At 37.2% G+C, this 17653-nt stretch overlaps 1 long non-coding RNA gene across 1 annotated transcript in view; it reads right to left on the bottom strand.

Moving 5' to 3' along the window:
* The window catches only part of LOC141498568 (uncharacterized), a 90316-nt gene extending 74155 nt beyond the window's left edge, over nt 1-16161 (bottom strand). The window contains exons 1-2 of the long non-coding RNA XR_012471693.1: nt 15789-16161; nt 13575-13727 (exon numbers count right to left, since the gene is read on the bottom strand). This is a non-coding gene — a long non-coding RNA (uncharacterized LOC141498568). The remainder of the gene's footprint in view (nt 1-13574; nt 13728-15788) is intronic.
* Nucleotides 16162-17653: the final 1492 nt, after the last annotated feature.

The raw sequence follows: 17653 nt of genomic DNA, 5'->3' as shown, positions 1-17653 counted from the left end.
TATCTGACTTCATATCCATAACCCCAACTAACTCATCAACAGGAAATCTACCACTCAATACCTTCAAAATAATAATAATAATAAACAATAATGATAATAGCATTTATATAGCACCTTAATGTTTTCAAATAACTTTATAGATATCTCATTTTATCTTCAGGACAAGCTTGAAAGGTAGGTACTATGACTATATTAATTTTATAGAAAAGAAAAATGAGGTAGAGATTAAGTGACTTAACCAGGGTCAAATAGCAAGTGAATATTTCAGGTCAAATTTGAATTCAGGTCTTCCTGATTTCAGATCTAGAAGGAAAAAAAGGCAGGAAGGGAAGGAGGAAGGAAGGAAGGAAGGAAGGAAGGAAGGAAGGAAGGAAGGAAGGAAGGAAGGAAGGAAGGAAGGGAGGAAGGGAGGAAGGAAAGAAGGAAGGGAGGAAGGGAGGAAAAAAGGAGGAAGGGAGGAAGAAAGGAAAGGAGGGAGGGAGGCAAGGAATAGCACGGGAAGGCAAAAGTAAGCAGTGGGGGGGGGTGGAGGGAAGAGAAAGCTTTTGCCCAATTTTGATCTTACAGGTAGTAGGAAGCAGCTTAACCTTATACCCATTTAAAAAAGAAAAAACAATCTAACAGAGCCTGAAATTTGTCTTTTAGAAGAGAAATCCAAAGGAAATCTCTGAGACAGATAACAATGAAAAGACCAGAGGCGGAGTTCCAAGGATGCCTTCAGCATCAATGATAGTTTGGCTCTTCTCCTGAATGTATCATCAGTGCCACCTACTGTTCAATTCCTCAGAAACCATATTCTACAGATTCAAGGTCAATGACCAACATATTAAGTCAAAGCAACAACTGTTTTAAAATAAAGACTATTTCCAATTTCTAAAATTTGTTTTATGTTTTATAGCTTTTTCCTTTCATTTTTCCCTTTTGTTCTGATTCTTCTTTTATATGTCTAATATGGGAATATATTCAACATAGTTATACATGTATAACCTATAGCAGATTACTGCTGTCAAGGGGTGTGGAGGGGAGGGCAGGAAGGAGAGAGAGAAAAATGTGGAACTTAAAATCTTACCCAAAAAATTAATGTTAAAAGTCATCTTTGCATAAATTTGCAAAAAAATAAATGTTTTTTTAAAAAATGAATGTTGAAAATTATCTTTACATATAATTGTGAAAATAAATATTAAAAGGTTTAAAAGAATAATGACTGATATTCACATAGTATGTTAAAACTTATAAGGAGTTTTGTGTAATGGTTCTAATCCTAGCTCATTTATAACTTACTAATGTTACTTGAATAAGGAGGAATTATGCTATAGTGGTGAGAAGAGTATAGGGTTTTAAGTGAGAGGATGTGCCACCAATAGTTTACTAACTATAAGCAAGTAGTTTGCAGATCTTTGAATATTGATGTTCTCACTTGCAAAATGAAAGGATTAAAGTAGATAACTTTTAGATTATCTCTATAACACTTCTATAAAACATCAACAATATAAATGAAGTAGCTAAAATAACTTTAGCTTTAAGCTTTTTTAGCTTTAAGGTTTTTCAAGATGCTCTATTGATCTATCTATCCCATCTGATCTTTTTTACCTCCGTAAGGTAGTCACTATAATCATCCATATCTTACAAGATTAGGAAATTGAGAGGGAGATAGGTCAGGTGACTTACCCTGGGTCACATAGCTAGCAAGTGTCTGAGACATCATTCTAATTCAACCTTTTTCTTTATCAATAAAACAAGGGGATTGAACTCAATTCATTTAAGATCTCTTTTGTTCCTGACTTCGACAGGTACTATCCTCATGATCTTGGCCAAATCATTTTGCTTTCTTGATTCTTAGTTCTCTCATCTATAAGGTACCCTAGTGAATGCTATCATTTGAGCAGTTTTATTGAGAAAAAGAGAACCCAGAAGGAATAACCTATTAGAAAATATTAGAGGCAAGAAGTAGGACTGAAGTGCACAGGAGAGAGTGTTTTTGTTTGTTATATATAAGTCTGCCTCAATGTTTTAGAATGTGTAGAGGTGGAGTGTGGCAGGTGAGTGTGACAAATTGAGGGAAGATGGTGGGATTGGGAGTTTACTTTATTGGGTTAGTACAATCCTTATAATCAAGCAGTCAAGCTCACTTCCAAGGCCATTTCATTTCCCCCTGCTGAGTTTCCCTTTGAATTATGGTTATAAGAATGACAGGAAGTCCAGAGAGGTAGCCTAAGAAAGTTCCTTGTACCCACAGGTTCAGGCTAGCTGGGGCTTGCTGCAAAGCCCAAAGGAAAAGAGGGAGCTCTTAAATGGAAGCCAAGGCAGGGTCACAAAGGCAAATCTGAAAATTTCCTCATGACCTTAGGCCAGAGGAATGTTCAGCTGTAAAACTGAACTAAAACCAAGATAAACACACACACACGCACACACACACACACACACACACACACACACACACACACACACACACACCATATTCAAATCGTGGTTTTTTTTTTTAATTTGGTTTTGTTTATTTACTTGGAGTACTTTTTCATTTCAGTGGGATGGACCTATATGTTGGCATTAAAAAGAGATTATTCTTCCTACACGAGGTCATTACACAGTAAGATGTATCCTGGAACCAGTTCTCTTTCCGAGGAAACATCTGGTCATGTTCACTTTCTGAGGACTCAGGTACCTATAACTCAACCATCTACCAATGGAAGTCCAAGAATAGTTATGGGAAGGGGACACAATGGTATCTTATAGAGCTGTGATTTCAAATGCCCCCTGGGTGATTCATTAGCTCCCTGAACCTAATAACAGGAAGTGTCAGTTGATTGAATTTGCACCTCCAATCCTAAATTCAACTTTGAGATAAAGATCCTCACTGTAGAGATATTTTCAAGAAACCTACTTAAAGTGATGGTTCTTAACCTGGGATCTGGGGTAGGATTTGAACGCAGTTTTTACTGACTCCAAGTCTATTATGACCATGTTACAGAAAACTAAGTGTTATATGGGGAAGTGGTAAGGGGGGTGGGGGGAAGAAGAAGAAGAAGTTGTTATTGAAAAAAGAAATACCCTCATTTATCCAGAAAATAAAAAACTGTAGAACCATCCTTTTTTCTTAGCATTATAGTGAATTGATGCTTCCTGTATAACCAGAAGGCATACCTTTCCTTTTTGTACTTAGGAAGTGATTATGATTCTTGTCTTTCGTAATCAAAGAGTACATGTTGTTATATAAATGATGATATGATTTGCATATTATGTTCATAATAGTGAGAGGAATGCTGTGTAAAGACATCCTTTACATTTGCCTTTTCCAGATTTGTTCCACCTCATGGCCTGATCAATAGGGGAAAAGGACTTCTGGTGAAGGTCTGGTTGCTGTGGGAGTCCTTAGCCTTATAGATATGATTTTCCTTTCATATCATCAAGGAACCATGGTTCTCCAGCAGTGCTAAGAAAAATGAATGGTGAATTGGAGACAACACAGCACATCTAAACCTATCTCTTGAAGGGTTAATCACTGGTTCAGGGATTTCACCAGTTAGATACAGCTAACCTGTCTCATGGTGTTGGCAACACTATGGTATATCCAAACCTGCATTTCCATACATTAATTTTCAGTTCAATGATTTAAAAAACATCTTAGGAAGTAAATGTAAACCAATCCTCATGACCTCTGTAAAGCAGGAATGTGACCCTGGCCCTTTTATTGAATACTCCTCATTAGTCCGTAGCTCTTGAACATGATGCTATCCCAGGTGCTATATGTTTTCAAGAAATAGAGCTGCAGAAACATTGTATTTTGATTTCAATCTTGTTCTTGGTTTGTCATTTCTTTTATTTGCTCATTTACAACTGAGAAAACTGAGGCAAACAAGGATAAGTGACTTGCCCAGGGTCACACAGGTAATAAGTGTCTGAAGTCACATTTGAACTCAAGTCTTCCTGACTCCAGTGCTCTATCATTCACTGTCTCACCTTGCTACCTGGCTTTTAATCTGTATGTTGGTTGACCTAGATCTACCATATTGTTGTGTTAAGGTTATTCTATATTAGGAAAAATGAAATTATAATAAAACCTCCAATTAATATTTCTGTCATATTTCAAGCTTTAAAAAGTGCCCTGGAATATAGAAAATACTGAATAAAATGTTTGTTTTCTGACTTCCTTCTTAATCCTACGAAGTAAACAGTAATTGTAGAAAAAAATGTAATTTCCTTTTGAAAAGTGAAATACTTTGCTCAATGGGGCATAACTAGTAAGAACTAAAGATAACCTCCAAACTGAGGTCTCTCCTTACTCCAAGTCCTGAATTTTTCCTATTGTTCCCCAGAAAGCCAAAGCCAGAATGGCAGGGTGGTATAATGTAGTTTTCAAAAAAAAATCACTGAGAGTTGAAGTCAAAAAATTTGGAACCATGTTTAAATATGTGGATTTAATGATCATGTGCATTTCCTTCATCTGTAAAATAGAGGTAATAAGAATGAGAGTACCTATTTTTGAGATTATTACTTTAAAGTTGGGAGGGAATCTAGTCCACAGTTCATTTAGTCTAACTGAGACTCAGAGACTTTAAAAAAAAAGATTACATAGATAACATCCATAATAAGCAGAAAAATGAATCTATAACCAGGTCTTTCACTTCCAAAATTCAGAGCCCTGACCAGGACCTGTACCCTCAGGTGCTATGAGTAGTGAATGGAAACAGCTTGGCCTGTCTGGTAGTTTAGTTTTTGATTCTATGGAAAGAGGGCACAAAGATGGATGGATGGATGGATGGATGAGAGTTAAATTTGATGGGTTCTTTGGAGGGAAGCTTCAGGAGAATCTCCATACCACAGAAGTTCTTTGCAGCTTCTCTAATCTTTTAGATGGTGTTGACTTCTGCTGCACAGGCCAACTTCACCTCCCCTTGCCAGTGGTGCCAGGCCTCACCTCATGGGTCTTAGATACACATTCCTGTCTTCAAAGTTATCATCCCCCAGAAGATGCCAAGAGGAGGCCATGCACCCACAGGGAGATAAACATCTCAGAACTTGGATTTAATTGCATTTGGATCTATAAGTTCCGCTTTGAGTCACAAGTGCCGTGACTAGGTATCTATTACAATTTAATGAAATGTTACGTGTGTTTTTAAGAGTGGGGGGGAAACAGTAATCAGAGAGCCCTAAAAAAAATAAATATTTCAGTAAAGTATCCTTGCTTTGTGAGATGAAAGAACTGTGACTATGGAAGGAAGAAGATAAATTTGAAAGGCGTCTGGTGCCCTCTTTTGGTCAGTTTCTGTTTGAATACAAGTCATTAGAGGTGTTTTTTTTCCTCCTTTTTTATGTCATTCATTGGATAAAGAATTCAAAGGGCTTTTTTGAAGATATTTATTCCAAAGTTCTTGTTTTACAGATGAGGAAATTGTCCAAAATCACACAAGTAATATATTATTCAGATTCGATTCTATTCCAGTTCTCTCTCCTCTCTGTCTCTGTCTCTGTCCCTCCAATGTCTCTGACTCTGTGTCTCTTTCTGTGACTCTGTGATTCACTCTGTCTCCTCGTCCCTCCCTCTCCCTGTCTATCTTCATTTCTGTCTCCCTCTAACTCTCTTGCCCTCCCTCCCTCTCTCTGAATCTGTCTTTGACTCTCTTCTCTTCCTCCATCCCCCACCTCACTCTATGACTCTCTGTCTCTATCCTTCTCTGTCTCTGTCTGCCCCCATGTCTTGCTCTCTGTCTCTTTCTTTGTCTTTTCACTAACTGTCTATCTATTCCTCCATGTCCGTGTCTCCATCTCAGTCTCTCTATCCTGCTCTCTCTTTTTGTCTTTGTCTTTGACTCTCGTTTCTCTCTCTCTCTCTCTCTCTCTCTCTCTCTCTCTCTCTCTCTCTCTCTCTCTCTCTCTCTCTCTCTCTCTCTCTCTCTCTGTTTCTGTCTGTCTTTGTCTCTGTCTCTCTCTGTCCCTTGAAGAATGTGCTAACTTATTGATGAATTAAAAGATAGCTGAATGATTTATACTTTCTTAGGGATTGAATCAACCATTATTAAAAGTGAATAAAAGGAAAGGAAGTCTATTTCCCAAAAAATAGCAACAAAATAGCAACAAAAGAACAATCCCTTCCTATTGGTCTTAAATAAAGTAATTGTTCGTGAGACACCAGCTGTTGGAGTGGGCCAGGTACTGTGTAGGTGTAAGATAGATATATGATAGATAGATAGATAGATAGACAGACAGACAGATGATAGATAATTGGATAGATGATAGATAGATGATAGAGATATCTATATAGAGAGGTAGCTCTCTATATGTGCATTTTGTATGTCTGTCTGTGTGTCTGTCTGTCTGTATGTATGTATAAACATAGGCTCTCCACTCTCTAGCAATATTCCTTTGTAAAAGACAGAACTTATAGATCTAGGTCTATTTCTTTTGGTAGTATCTGGGATAGTAGGTAATAGTAACAATAACAACAGCAATAATGATAATAGTTATAAAGACAATAGTTTACATGCATCAAGTACATATTATATACTAGGTAGTATTCTAAGTACTTTACTACTATTATTTCATTTGATCCTCACAACTGTGGGAGTATTATTCCCATTTTCAGATGAATAACCTAAGACACTTTTCCAGGGTTTCACAGATAATAAGTGTCTGAGGTTGAATTTGAATTCAGACTTCAGAACCAATTTATGTCATGTAACTCTGGAAAAACTGATTATTATTTGATATGGACATGATCTGTGACATAATCTAAAATATGAAGGTTGCTCTTGTATCTTCAGAATAATGGGAAAATGCTGGCTCAAGAATCAGAGGTCTAACTTCAAATTTCCTCCGATGCCTAATATCAGACAGCTCTCGGATAGCGATAGGCAGCTGAACATCAATTAGTACTGTTCTCATGAAGTCCACTCAGCTATTCCTCCTCTTTCTGTTACTACCTTATACATGAGGTCATTCCTTATCTCCCTGGATCTTCTCCATAGATCATATTGTATTCATTTGGTATTTTCCTTGTATTTACAAGTATAAACATTGTACACATTTATTTTGCATATATGTTCTGTATATATGCCTATGATATCTTGTTCATGTTGCCTTAGCCTATAGAATCTAAATTAAAGGCAGGGACTGCTGTCTTTTTGTTTTTATAATATAAATCATAGAAGGTGCTTTAAAAATTCCTATTGACATAATAATTTTCATTTGCATAGTGCTTCACAGTTTTTTTATAAAATTCTTTATATGCTAACTCTTTTGAGTCTCACTGCAACCCCGTGAAGCAGATATCAGAGGTCTTGTTATCTGCAGATTATAGGGAAAAAATGACTTAGAGGGGCTAACTGATTTCCCAAGATCCCATGTTTTTTCTTGTTTAGTCCTAAACAAAAATACACATCTTCTTAATCGAAGCTAGATGACACAGTAGATAGTCGGGTCTGGAGTCTGGAAGACCTGAGTTCAAATTTGACCTTAGACATTCACTAGCTGTGTGACCTCGGGCAAGTCACTTAACCCTGTATGCCTCAGTTTCCTTATTTGTAAAATGGGCTGGAGAAGTTAATGGCAAACTGCTACAGTATGTTTGCTTAAAAACCCAAATGAGAAAACTAAGTGCAGATTTGAACTCAGGTCTTCCTGAGGTCTGCTGCTTTACCATGTTGCCCCAAATTGTGACAAACTTCTGAATTTAACTAGTTCAGGGGCAGGTCCTTGACATGTATGCATTCAATTCTTGAGCTTATGCAAAGTCCCTCCAGCTTAAAGAGATTTTGACTTCAAGACCTCCTGGGAGAGGAAACTTTACTTCCTAAAGCAATTCATTCCACTTTGAGATAGCTTTAGTTTTGTTAGGATATTTTCCTAATAGATTCAACAGATACCAATCACACCAACATTTTGCCTCTGAGATCCAGAAAGGTTGAAACATTTTTCCAAGGCCACATTGGTTTCAAATGGTCCAAGATATATGATAGATAGATAGATAGATAGATAGATAGATAGATAGATAGATGATAAATAGATGATAGCTAGATGGACATAGAGATATTTATATAGAGAGATAGCTCTGTATAGGTGCATTTTATGTGTCTGTCTGTCTGTCTGTATGTATAAACATAGGATCTACACCCTCTAGCAACAGCCCTTTTAAAAGACAGAACTTCTGTCTGTTCATCTGTATCCCTGCTCCCTCCTCCCCTCCCCCAACACCCATATCAGTATTTCTTGACATAAAACAGCAGACATACATTGGCCATTTCCACTCCTGTCTACATCAATTATTTTCCCCTTAAACCTTCATAAGGTCCCTTTTTTGCTTGTCGGTTCCCCTTCATGGTTACTTGATTCCTCTTCCCACTGAGGAATCTTTAGTGCTTCCAGATGCCCCAATCATGGTTTGTTTAGGAGTTAAGGACCATGGCTAAGTTTAGCCAGTAATTGTGCAGAAGGTGGAGATCCCAGAGTAAACAAAAAGCTGTATAGTTTTACAGACATATAACACAGCCCAGAGATCAGCAGACTTTGAATTGACAGTTCACATGAAGCAACAAAAGAACAGTGCCTTCCCTATTGGTCTTAAATAAAAGTAATTGTTCATGGGACACCAGCTGTTGAAGTGGGCCAGGCACTGTGGAGGTGTGAAGCATCTTTATCAGGAATCTTGTAATGCTAAGGTCAGGAGAATGGAATGTCTCCAAGAAAACTCTGTACCTGGAGACAGAATTGTTCACACCAAAGTCAGGACCAAATGCAATCAGACTGTTAGATATGTCCCTTTCTTAGTTATCAGTGTGCCGGTCACTCCTTGAGACATAGTGGTGAACTGATTGATTGACTGATTGATTTTGATTGATTTCAAAACTTGGTCTGGGCTCTTTTCCCAGACCTCCCTCTCTAATCTCTTTCATGTAAAACAAAAGAACAAACAGAGTCAAAGAACCAAGGTCCCTGTTTACAGGCCACATGTTGACCTCAAATGGAAAAAGCCTAAGGTCTCTCTTTTAGCATTTTCTAGTTTCTCTCACCAAAATACCAGGTAAAGAAGGACTTCATAAAAGAAGAACAAGACTGAATAATGTCTCTTTGTATGCTCTTGTCCTCCAGTTTTAGCCCCATAGACAATCAAAGAAGCTCCTCCTTAAGAAATGGTTAGGAGACTAGAATCAGTTATGGAAAGAATATCTTAGCAGGTTCCAAAATCCATGTGATGACTACATTTTTTTGAGGATTGTGTACATGCTCATAAAGGCTTGCTTTATTTATCAATTCTCAGTTACATCAAAATCAAAGATTTAAAGATCAATGAGAAATTAGCAATCAGTTACACAGGAGGAAACTGAGGCCAAAAGAAATTAAAAGACACCAAGTCAACTAGGTAGTAAATAGTGGAGGTAGGATTCAAACATAGATTCTTTGACTCCAAATCCATTGTCCCTTCTAATTATTTTTAATCTTTTTTTCCCCCTAAACATGTCCCATTCATTATGACCCCATTTGGGGTTTTCTTGGCAAAGATAATGGAGTGGTTTGCCATTTCCTTCTCCAATTTATTTTACAGAGGAGGAATAGAGAAAAGCAAGGATGAATGACTTGTCCAGGGTCACACAACTACTAAGTTCCTAAGACCAGAATTCAGGTCTTCTTGATTTCTGCCCCATTGCTTTATCCATTGTACCACTTACCCGCCTTTCCTTCTAATAAATCAATGTATTAGCAGTTCTTTCCATAAAACTCTTTCATAAAGATCTAGAAAATATATCACACCAAGTTCTGATCAGGAAAAAACCCCTTTTACACCCCCCCATATTAACTTTCCATATCAGACAATGTCATTTTCCAGTTACAGTTTGCAAAAAAGAGAAAAGGTGATCAATGGAAATGGAGTCTGGCCATAGATGCATCATAAGGGAGCCCAAACTAAGGAAAGACTTCACCAGGAAAAGAAATCCTTGATCCAGGATAAAGGGTGCCAACTGATAGCTCTATTGATCACTACTCAGTTCTAGGTCACAGATCTAGAACGAACTAAAAAGGAGATCTGAGTCTAGGGGGTAGATTTTCAGGGTGAGAAGTGGTTATCCATCTCAGTTTGTGTAGTGGTAACAAGACCAAGTTTAGAAATAAGCAGCAGCTCTGTGGTTCTGATACCAAGACCTAATGGAATGTCAGTTCAAGCTTCCAGCCCGTCTGAAGCATAAAGGGTATAGTCAGATCAAGAATCATCCAGAGTCAAACTGAATGATCTCTTAGAGTTCTGGAATTGAGGAATTAAGGAACAACTGAGTTCAAATCCAGGTTCAGACAGTTGTAACTCTAAGCAAGTCACTTAACCTCCATCTGTCTCAGTTTCCTTATGTGTAAATACTAGCACATATCTCCCAGAGCTGTTTTGAGGATCATCAAGGATAATATTGTTAAAGCTCTTAGCACAGTGGCATATAGTAGGTATTTTAAACATTTTTTTCTAATTACATATAAAAATAATTTAACATTCATTTTTTTAGGTTTTGAGTTCCAAATACTCTTTCTCCCGCCTTCTCTTCCCTCTTTCCTGAGACAGTAAGCAATTTGATATGTTATACATGTGCAATCAAGTGAAATATTTTCACATTATTCATTTGTTGTAAGAAGATTTGAGAAAAAAAGAAAAGGAAGAAAGAAAAAGAGAAAGAAAGAAAGTAGGAAGGAAGGAAGGAAGGAAGGAAAGAAAGAAAGAAAGAAAGAAAGAAAGGAAAGAAAGAAAGAAAGAAAGAAAGAAAGAAAGAAAGGAAAGGAAAGGAAAGGAAAGGAAAGGAAAGGAAAGGAAAGGAAAGGAAAGGAAAGGAAAGGAAAGGAAAGGAAAGGAAAGGAAAGGAAAAGGAAAGGAAAGGAAAGGAAAGGAAAGGAAAGGAAAGGAAAGGAAAGGAAAGGAAAGGAAAAGAGGGAAGGAAGGAAGGAAGGAAGGAAGGAAGGAAGGAAGGAAGGAAGGAAGGAAGGAAGGAAGGAAGGAAGGAAGGAAGGAAGGAGGGAAGTATCAACATCTCAAACTTGTTCCCAACCAGGAAAGCTTAGATCTGATTGATCAGAAAGTAAAGAGATTTTTGTCTAGGTTAGTGACTGGGGAAGTTTGAACAGTAGCAAAGTCAGGATTTGCATTGTATGAACCTAACTGAGGTAGTTTAAATACACCATTCTCTTTTTTTAATTAATCTTTGTTTTTCCAACAAATGCAGCGATAGTTTTCACCAATAATATTTTAACAAGGTTTTGAGTTTTACATTTTATCCCTCTCTCTTCCCTTCCCCCTCCCTTGACAGAGAACAATCTAATATAGGTTCTATATGTATAATTATGCTAAACATAGATTCATAATTCTCTATTAGTTTGATTAATTGAGAATGTAAGAGGTGGCAGTATATGTTATGAGGACTTGACTGTGAAGATGAGTGATCATGGAGGTGGTGTTCCTTTGAGGAAAATTGATAGACTCTTCAACTACGTGTATTCAACTGCACCCCGACCTCGTGTTGAGACATCTCGAGCTGTACCATTGGCTGGTTTTGGTTACAGTTTGCCCATATCTGGGTTTTATGCACAGTACTTTCAAGGAGACCTGCAATTGTATTCCTTAGAAGGGTATGGGACAGATGCTGTTATCTACATTAAGGCCCTATCTACAGAGTCCGTGGAGAGACTCCCAGTATATAATAAAGCTGCTTGGAAACATTACAGTTCCAATCATGAGGCAGATGACTGGTGTGTGCCAAGCAGTGAACCAAAGGACATGACCACATTCCGCAGTGCATAACTGCATCTAGGCTATCTGAAAAAGAACTAAATAGGTTTCTAATATTATGTTTGAGAAGTACTTTGGAAAACTGTTAAACCAAGCATCTGGTTTTCATACTCATTGACTAGTTAGAATAAATGGAAACTGATTTCCACATTCAGACCTCTTAAAGTATTGAACTGTACCATTTAACTGTAAGAAGAAAAAAATTCTAGCTACTATGTACATTTACTTTTAATTACTGTAAATGTGGCTAGCATGTTTTGCTTCCTTTTCATTGGACTTCAGGGACTAGGTTTCAGGTATAGAAATCTTCAGGTTCCTCATGGGACCTGTGCAATTTATCTTACATCTTTCACTTCCATCCAGGAAAAGGATTTCCCTAATTGTAATGATTAATTGGTTAACTGCTTTTTTTTTAGTTTGGAAAATCTTGTTAAAATTTATTTAATTCTACTTAGGAAAGACAGTAAATTAAAATTGCTTTCACATTAATCAGTAACTGCCTATTGCTTGCACATACAGAGGCAGAAAATTATCCTGTGGGTTTAATACCACCTGCTTTTTATTATTTTGTTTTGTAGTTAACTCAGAGTCATTATTTTGAAAGGTAAATTTTCTTTTTCTGAACAGAATCTCTAGTTCTCTATGTTCATCAGGATCCTGTGAAATTTACACTGAATCTTCTGTGGATTAATTTCAGAAGGAAAATTTTTAATTGCTAAATGACTAGAAAATGACTTAACAAAATCCTCTAAAGTTTTGAGGGGATAGCTTTTTACTTTGTAATTATAATTTGTGTAGTGATTCTAATTATGACATTAAGAAGCAGTGTGACATAATCATAGAAGACCAGAATCAGAAAGACCTAGATTCACGTCTTGCCTTGACCCATACCAGCAATGTTTACCAGTCACTTAACTTCTCCTTGCCTTAATTCTCTAAGATTGTAAGTTTGTAGAGAGAATTTTCATAATAAGAGTTCACCATAATGATGAAATCATAGATGTAGCTTCTTCCCCAACAAGGTATCCTAATAATAGTAGAATTATCTATACATATCACATGGGCATAATGATAGATCTAGCTTAGGTTTCCACAGACATCTGAAAAAGCATAATAAAACCTCTCTTGATTCAGTCTCCCGGCCTCTTCAACTACTGAGAATCTGACTGAGGGAGCACTTGTATAGCTAATTGTATATAAGAGAACATAATAGAAGAATAAGAATTGAATAAATAACAATTGATAGCAGAGATTAGACTTGAGGATAAAATCTATGTATTTTGGTAAACCCAGTAGCATCATTCTGTCAGCACAAGTAGTAACTGATTTTTGTGATGAATTACAAAAGAGGTCAGTTCTCCTAAAGTATTAGAGATGTGACTATAATGACTATTTTGTGAACCTATATCATTTTGATTAGGCCACTGTGGAGAGTGACATGAATTTTTTTAAAAGCTTTTTATTGGAAAATATTAAAATAATTTCAGTTATAAAGAATATTGCGTTTTCCAATGATTCAGGTTAAATGAGGTATTTATTGTCCATACTATAATTGCAATGTGACATAGTTTTGGAATGTTCAACTAGTTTTAAAAAAAGCCAAATGTAGTATTAAGGTTACCACATATTCTTAGATGAAGGGGAAATGATTCTCATTCATTACTATTGTTATTTATAACTGTCTTCAAATTTTTCAGCAATAATGTGTATAAACTTTTGGAATTCTTCAAGTCAGAACATGTTTTGAATAAATTATAAAATTGTCATTGTCTTTCTTAAAATGAAATTTTTTACAATTGTGGTATTTAAGATTGAAACTTACATTTTTTTAATCCTGTCATAAAGAGTGCCCTTTTTTCCTTTAGACAGCTTAACTTAGACATACTAATGCTTTTAGATAGGATGATTTATGTGGACTTATTTCTGATGGTTACGATCATCCACAGAAACTTACAAATAAATTTTTTGTTTCCTCCTGGAAAAAAAAGAAATAGACAACCATGAGTTATTCTTAACTTGTGGACCTGCTCACCATAGAAATAGGTAAATTAGTGGGTTTGGATGAGAAGGATAGAATTAAGGAAGATCATTAGATTGCCTGAACCAAAACCCTCAGAATTTGGGACTGTAAATTAATTTAGACAGTAGCTTTCCAACTGCCTTCTATTTGACTATATTTATTCTATTCATATCCATAGATCCATATATATCCATATATCCTTATATGCTTTATTCCATTTATATATATATGTATATATATATATATATGTATATATATATATATACATATGTAATCCATATATACTTATACATAGTGTTACCTTAGGGCAGTTTTAAGCTTTAATAACTTAGAAATGCCCTTAGATTTTTGGTATAGGCAGTGCTCTCTCCTGTTAGAATATAAACCCTTTGAGAGAGAGAATTGTTGCATTATTTGCATTTATATTTCCACCAAGTTACTCAATGGCATATAATAGACACTTAATAAACACTAGGTGATTGGTTAATGGATGGAATATATTTTCCCCCCTCCTACTGCTTTGCTCTGTCATTTTCAATTACTGATTAAGCAAAATTCACTAACAGGACAAATTATACAACATTTAGCATCCATAGCCTCCTTCCCCCCCCCCCCCCATATTTTTCTCATCTCAATTCTGGAGCCAAGATTGGTTAAAATTATAGGGTTCAGCTTCCTTTTCTGTTCTTTTTGTTTAGATTATTATCATAATTGTATGTATTGTTTTCCTTGTTCTGTCACTTCACTCTGCATCAATTTATGCAAACCTCTCCTTCCCTACTTGGGCTTCTGGTTAGCTTTATTAAGTATTTGAGAAAGGGAAGAAATTGATAGAGAATATCCCAATACCTTAAGTAGGACACATAGAGAAGCCTTTATAGCAGGTTCCAAAAATTCATATGTTGAACAGATTACACCACCTAGGTCCCAGCTAAATATGAATGCAGAGTCTAGAATAATTGTACATTCTCCTATGGATACACTTCCTTGGGGGAAAACCATCATCTTTGCCTTTTAATCACCTAAGTTCAGTTTTATAAAATGGATACCTCCTAATGGAGCAAAATAAATTTTTATCTCCCAACTTCAAGTCTGACTTATGGGCATACAACATCAACATTTTCTTTTCAAAATTGAATTTTATTTTTTTTGCAGTCAATTAAAATCCATCTTCTCATTCTCTGATCTCCTTTTCCCCAGACATATTGAAAAAAAACAAAACCTTAGTTACAAATGAATTGTCAAGTAAAACAAATTTTCACCTTAGCCATGTCCAACCCCCCCCCATAACTCTCAATCCTCACTCTGAATTCATCTTAACTCTGAGGAGATAGGCCAAATACATATTATCATGAATCCTCTGGAATTGTGATTGATCAGTGTGTTGATTAGATTTCCTAAGTATTTCAAAGTTGTTTGTCTTTACAAAATTGCTATTATTATATAAATTTTTCTCCTTCTTCTGCTTACTTTACTCTTTATCAAATCATACAATTCTTTCCAAGTTTCTCTGAAACCATTTGATTCATCATATCTTACAGCATAATATTTTCATTATATTTGTATACCATAACTATTTCAGTCCTTAATATGCCAAACTCAGTTTTTACTTTGCAACAGAAAAAGATGTTTTATATATTCCTAGAGTTTGTTTTGATTAAGAATATTCCTTTACTTAATAAACCCTACCTCTTACTCTTGCTCTCTTTCCTCCCCTTTGTCTCATTTTCCTATTCAGTGAAATACACTTTTGTATCCTATTCTCTCTATATATTTTTTCCTGCTTTGACCAGTTCAGCTAACAGTGAAGTTCAAGTGTTGACCACTCCTATCATCTTTCTTCCTTGTTTGTATAGATTTCTAATTGAATATTTAGACTGTATGATACTTTTTCCATCCTTTTTCTCCCCTTCTCTGGAGTGTATTCCTCTCCCCCTCCCTTTATATTTTTTTCTCCTTTAGATTATGAAAATAGACCAGAACCCATGAGAAAAGAATGAGGCAGACGTCACTTACCTGTTCGTGGGGCTCTCCGGAGCGATTAGAGGGGGTCGCAATCAGAGGGGGTCACGACGATTCTTCTTTACGGGGTCTGCCTGGCAAGAGTCCGTGCCTCGAGCCGCACGATGGGCGCCATGTGCCCCGACCCGCGGGGCAGAAAAGTGGGGTGTCGAGGAGGACCCAGCCTGAAATGGAATGGGTGAGAATAAGGAGAGTGAGACCCAAGGATGGTGGATAAGGTCTGAGTTTATTTGAAAAAGGTACATGCTTATATTTTGTAGAGAAGGAACAAGGGGATTAGCTTAGGGGTGGAGTTGGTATGCCTTGGCCTGAGAGAAGGGATAGTCTGTGGTCTGTTTGTTCTTGATAATGGAGGGTGAGGCCTCTTTTCTTTATCTTGGCCCTTGGCATGCCTGGAATTTTGTTTGCTCCTTTTATCTTATCTGACAGGGGGCTTCTTGGCTCCTGGTATGTCTGGAATTTATTTGCTCTTTTTATGGGGGCTTCTTGGCCCCTGGCATGTCCCCCTTTTTTATTTTAAATTTATGGGCAGGATCCCTGTCTTAGGCTGTGCAACTTGATTTTCATGCTTGGTATCCGTGACCAGGAGGGGACCTTAGCGAGGTCCTTGTTATCTCCTGTAGGATCTGATGTTCCCAAGTCATGGAGTCGCACTAAATCCCGTCATTGGGTATCACTGCAGCCCTTAGGGGGTGCCTTTCCTTGAGCAGATGCGCGCATACCAAGGTGGGTGAGGTGTAAGAGCAGTGAACCTCAAGGGTTCCATTTGGGGGTCCTCACAGGACCCTTGGCTTTTCAATTGGTGATATAAGACCAAAACTGGTTTTCCAAGGGCTGAGTCAATTTGGGATTTGATAAAGTTGGTCAGTCTCCTGAAGGCCCATGGTCCAAAAGAAATTAGAATTAGGAAGCCAATTAATGGGCCTAGAAGGCTTGGGAGCAGAGTAGAGAGCCAGGGGGATGTGGAAAACCAATTTTTATACCATGCCTCACCTTTCTCTCTCTCTCCCTTTTTCTTTTTTCCAGGCTATCCTTAACCCTTTGCAGACTGTCTTCTACCAGGCCAAGTTTATCCTTAAAAAAAACAGCATTCTTCCTTTAGTGCCGCGCAGAGTCCCCCCTGTTGTAAAAATAATAAATCAAGACCGCGTCTATTTTGTAATGCTACTTCAGCTAGAGAGGCAACAGAATCTTTTACGTGTTCTAACCCTGCTTGAAGTTCTGAGAGATCCTTATCAATAGCAGAGCTAAGCTGGGTGTACTGTGCATTGGAGGAAACTAAGGAGGCAATGCCTGTACCAGAGCCAACAAACCCAAGTCCAATCAGGACTGCGAGTGTAATTGCTGTCAGGGGTTCTCTTTTGTCTCTGATAAGGGTACCCCTTCCATGTTCCCAAAATTGGAGGAATTCCTCCAGGTAGTGGACAGTTAGGTGAGGAAAAAGGGAGACAAGGACACAATAGTCCTTTTTCTCAAGGAATTGTTTGGTGTCCACAAAGGTGGTTAGTCCTGACAAGCAGGCAAGATAGGTATTAGGAGGGGCTACAGCATATCTATAGGAAGTATTAATAAGGGTACTTTGGTTACATACTGTGTCTAGCTGAAGAGGGAGGAGCATTTGCGGGCCAAGGAGACAATTTCCCTGACCGGAGATTTTTGCAAGAGTGAGGCCTTGGGATTCCCCAGTGCCCCATCTGAGATCATCTGTTCTGTTGGAGTGTGTGATGTTCCCGAATTGAGCAATACCTTCATAGAAGGGAGGGGAAGAGGAATAGCAGATCCAGCATTCTTCCAATGAAGAATTCTGTATCTGGGTCAAAGCTTGTACAGAGGCATTAATGAGAGTAAATATGATATGG

The sequence above is a fragment of the Macrotis lagotis genome, chromosome X, assembly GCF_037893015.1.
Source record: "Macrotis lagotis isolate mMagLag1 chromosome X, bilby.v1.9.chrom.fasta, whole genome shotgun sequence".
NCBI lineage: Eukaryota > Metazoa > Chordata > Mammalia > Peramelemorphia > Peramelidae > Macrotis > Macrotis lagotis.
This window is presented reverse-complemented; position numbering and strand designations above follow the sequence as displayed.